This window comes from Arachis hypogaea, chromosome 14, assembly GCF_003086295.3.
Source record: "Arachis hypogaea cultivar Tifrunner chromosome 14, arahy.Tifrunner.gnm2.J5K5, whole genome shotgun sequence".
In the NCBI taxonomy this organism is placed as follows: Eukaryota; Viridiplantae; Streptophyta; class Magnoliopsida; order Fabales; family Fabaceae; genus Arachis; species Arachis hypogaea.
In genome coordinates this window covers 45,278,388-45,283,312 of record NC_092049.1, presented here as the reverse complement: position 1 = coordinate 45,283,312, position 4,925 = coordinate 45,278,388, and the positions used below count along the sequence as shown (strand labels likewise).

The following is a 4,925-nucleotide window of genomic DNA, read 5'->3' as shown; positions in this document are numbered from 1 at the left end:
TTATTCTGAGCCAATATGGCATTCAGAGTATCAACTTCAAGAACTCCCTTCTTCATAGGCGTCCCATTGCTCACAGGATTCCTTTCAGAAGTGTACATGAACTGGTTATTAGCAACCATGTCAATGAGTTCTTGAGCTTCTGCAGGCGTTTTCTTTAGGTGAATGGATCCACCTGCAGAGGTGTCCAGTGACATCTTTGATAGCTCAGATAAACCATCATAGAATATATCCAGGATGGTCCATTCTGAAAGCATGTCAGAAGGACACTTTTTGGTCAACTGTTTGTATCTTTCCCAAGCTTCATAGAGAGATTCACCTTCTTTCTGTCTGAAGGTTTGAACATCAGCTCTAAGCTTGCTCAGCTTTTGAGGAGGAAAGTACTTGGCTAAGAAATCCGTGACCAGCTTATCCCAAGAGTTCAGGCTGTCTTTGGGTTGAGAATCCAACCATAATCTAGCTCTGTCTCTTACAGCAAAAGGGAAAAGAATGAGCCTGTAGACTTCAGGATCTACTCCATTAGTCTTAACAGTATCACATATCTGCAAGAATTCAGTTAAGAACTGAAAAGGATCTTCGGATGGAAGTCCATGAAACTTGCAGTTCTGCTGCATCAGAGAAACTAATTGAGGTTTCAGCTCAAAGTTGTTTGCTCCAATGGCAGGAATGGAGATGCTTCTTCCATGTAAATTGGAATTAGGTGCAGTAAAGTCACCAAGCATCCTCCTTTCATTATTATTATTTTCGCCTGCCATCTCCTCTGCCTGTTCGAAAATTTCTGAAAGGTTATCTCTGGATTGTTGTATTTTAGCTTCTCTTAATTTTCTCTTCAGAGTCCTTTCAGGTTCTGGATCTGCTTCCACAAGAATGTTCTTATCCTTGCTCCTGCTCATATGACAAGGAAGAATGGCCAGAAAAATGATAATAATAATAGAGATCCTCTATACCACAGTATAGGGATCCCTTTGTGAGTGGAAGAAAAGAGGGGGAGATAAAGAATGTGATGTAAAGGAAGAAACACAACTGTGAGAATTGGAAGAGATGTGAGATGAGATGTTAGGATATGAATGAATAAATAGAATAGGATGAGAGAGAAGGAGGGAATAATTTTCGAAAATTATTTTGAAAAAGAGTTAGTGATTTTTGAAAATTGGTTTTTGAAAATGTGTTAGTAATTTTCGAAAATTAAGATTTAAAAATTTAAAATAATTAATAAATTAAAAAGAAATTTTGAAAAAGGGGAGAGATATTTTCGAAAAATGAGAGAGAGAGAGTTAGTTAGGTGGTTTTGAAAAAGTTAAGAAACAAACAAAAAGTTAGTTAGTTAGTTGAAACAAATTTTGAAAAGATAAGAAGTTGGGAAGTTAGAGAAGATATTTTGAAATCAAATTTTGAAAAAGATAAGATAAGAAGATATTTTTGAAAAGATATGATTGAAGTTAGTTTTGAAAAAGATTTGATTTTTAAAATCACAATTAATGACTTGATTCATAAGAAATCACAAGATATGATTCTAGAACTTAAAGTTTGAATCTTTCTTAACAAGCAAGTAACAAACTTCAAATTTTTTGAATCAAAACATTAATTGTTTATGTTATTTTCGAAAATTATGATATAAAATAAGAAAAAGATTTTTGAAAATTATTTTTGGAATTTTCGAAAATAACCATGAATTTTGAAAAAGATTTGATTTTTGAAAAAGATTTTGAAAAAGATAAGATTTTCAAATTGAAAATTTGATTTGACTCATAAGAAACAACTTGATTTTAAAAAATTTTGAAAAAGTCAACTCAAATTTTCGAATTTGATGAGAGAAAAAGGGAAAGATATTTTTTTGATTTTTGAAATTTTTATGAAAAACATGAAAATTATGCAATGCATGAAATTTTTAGATCAAAACAATGAATGCATGCAAGAATGCTATGAATGTCAAGATGAACACCAAGAACACTATGAATGTCAAGATGAACATCATAGACACAATTTTGAAAAATTTTTAATGCAAATAAAACATGCAAGACACCAAACTTAGAATTCTTTAATGCTTAGACACTAAGAATTCAAGAATGCATATGATAAACATGGAAAGACACAAAACAAAAAATCATCAAGATCAAACAAGAAGACTTACCAAGAACAACTTGAAGATCATGAATAACACTATGAATGCATGAATTTTCGAAAAAAATGCAAGATGCATATGCAATTGACACCAAACTTATAACATGACACATGACTCAAACAAGAAACAGAAAAATATTTTTGATTTTTATGATTTTCTAATTTTTTTGTATTTTCTTTTAATTTTTTCGAAAATATTTGGGAACAAGGAAGCAATGAATTCATAGTCCTCAATCAAAATCCTGGGAATTAGACATGGCTTATTAGCCAGCCAAGCTAAAACATGTTATATGAGACACTAGAGTTCATTCTCAAAAATTTTGAAGAAAAATATATTTTTGAAAACATTTTTATTTTAAATTTTTTTTTTTCGAAAACAAAAGAAAAATTTTTGAAAGATTTTTGAAAAATTTTTGAAAACAAAACAAAAGGAAAATTACCTAATCTGAGCAACAAGATGAACCGTCAGTTGTCCATACTCAAACAATCCCCGGCAACGGCGCCAAAAACTTGGTGCTGTTGCCGGATCAAAAGGGAATCTGGCACTGATGTTACTGGACCAAAAGCTTGCCGAAGACTCAAAACAATCCCCGGCAACGGCGCCAAAAACTTGGTGCACGAAATTGTGATCACATTAATGTAGTACTCTTTGTTATTGTATGGAATCATTATTATGGCTCTTTACTATGTGTGGACACAACTCCGTTCAACTAATCAGCAAGTGTACTGGGTCGTCCAAGTAATAAACCTTACGTGAGTAAGGGTCGATCCCACAGAGATTGTTGGCTTGAAGCAAGCTATGGTCACCTTGTAAATCTCAGTCAGGCGGATTTAAACATGATATTTTATTAGATTAAAATAAACAATAAAAGGGATAGAGATACTTATGTAGATTCATTGGCAGGGATTTCAGATAAGCGAATGGAGATGCTTTTCGTTCCTCTGAACCTCTGCTTTCCTGCTATCTTCATCCAATCAGTCTTACTCCTTTCCATGGCTGGCTGTATGCAAGGGCATCACCGTTGTCAGTGGCTACATCCCCTCCTCTCAGTGAATCATATGCTCACGCACCCTGTCACGGCACGGCTATTCATCTGTCGGTTCTCGATCATGCTGGAATAGGATTTACCATCCTTTTGCGTCTGTCATTAACGCCCAACACTCGCGAGTTTGAAGCTCGTCACAGTCATTCAATCATTGAATCCTACTCAGAATACCACAGACAAGGTTTAGACCTTCCGGATTCTCTTGAATGCCGCCATCATTCTAGCTTACGCCACGAAGATTCTGGTTAGGAGATCTAAGAGATACTCATTCTAGCTTAATTCATGTAGAACAGAAGTGTTTGTCAGGCACGCGTTCATAAGGGGGAAGGATGATGAGCGTCATACATAATCATCACCTTCATCACGTTCTTGGGTGCGAATGGATATCTTAGAAGAGAAATAAGAAGAATTGAATAGAAAACAGTAGTACTTTGCATTAATCTTTGAGGGACAGCAGAGCTCCACACCTTAATCTATGGAGTGTAGAAACTCTACCGTATGAAAATACATAAGTGAAGGTCCAGGCATGGCCGTGTGGCCAGCCCCCTAAACGAGATCACAGGATCAAAATACAATCCAGGATGTCAAATACAATAGTAAGAGGTCCTATTTATAATAAACTAGCTACTAGGGTTTACATGAGTAAGTAATTGATGTACAAATCCACTTCCGGGGCCCACTTGGTGTGTGCTTGGGCTTGGGCTTGAGTGTTACACGTGCAGAGGCCATTTGTGGAGTTGAACGCCAGTTTCTGTGCCAGTTTGGGCGTTCAACTCTGGTTTTGGATCCTTTTCTGGCGCTGGGCGCCAGATTTGGGCAGAAGGCTGGCGTTGAACGCCAGTTTACGTCATCTATTCTTGGCCAAAGTATGAACTATTATCTATTGCTGGAAAGCCCTGGATGTCTACTTTCCAACGCAATTGGAAGCGCGCCATTTCGAGTTCTGTAGCTCCAGAAATTCCACTTTGAGTGCAGGGAGGTCAGAATCCAACAGCATCAGCAGTCCTTTTTCAACCTCTGAATCTGATTTCTGCTCAAGTCCCTCAATTTCAGCCAGAAAATACCTGAAATCACAGAAAAATACACAAACTCATAGTAAAGTCCAGAAATGTGAATTTAACATAAAAACTAATGAAAACATCCCTAAAAGTAACTAGATCCTACTAAAAACATACTAAAAACAATGCCAAAAAGCGTATAAATTATCCGCTCATCAGGCATATCAGACAACTCTCTATTTCACAACAGGGAAGTCACCTTTCCGACTTGCTTATGGAGTAGAAGCCATGATTCTTATAGAATTCATTGATGAATCACCAAGGGTTATATTCTACATTGAAAGGGTCAGTACCCAATCACAAATGGAAGAGCTCGACCTCTTCCTAGAAGTCTGAGAACAAGCTTGGATCAAATAGGAAATATTAAAGCAAAGGATGGCCCTAAGGTATAATCAGAAGGTGATCAAAAGAAGCTTCACTACAAACAACCTTATACAGATTCGAAATGACATCGGAATTCAGAAGTCGAGCGAAAGAAAGCTAGCTGCAAACTGGAAAGGACCCTATAGCATTATTGAAGTCTTAGAAAAATGTTATTATAAAGTGTCCGACCTACAGGGAAGGGAACTCTCGAGGTCATGGCACACAAAAGTACTACAGTTAGTTGGCTCACCTTGTTCCCTATTGTACTCTTTTTCTCGACCTCTGGATTTTTTTTTCCAAAAATGGTTTTTACTGAAGGGGGTTTTAATGAGGCACCATA

General features: G+C 36.3%; 1 non-coding gene across 1 annotated transcript; it reads left to right on the top strand.

Moving 5' to 3' along the window:
- The first annotated feature begins 248 nt into the window (after positions 1 to 248).
- LOC112746209 (small nucleolar RNA R71) lies at positions 249 to 356 on the top strand. Its single transcript, XR_003174104.1, has one exon. It is a non-coding gene; the product is annotated as a small nucleolar RNA R71 (small nucleolar RNA).
- The last annotated feature ends 4,569 nt before the right edge of the window (positions 357 to 4,925 follow it).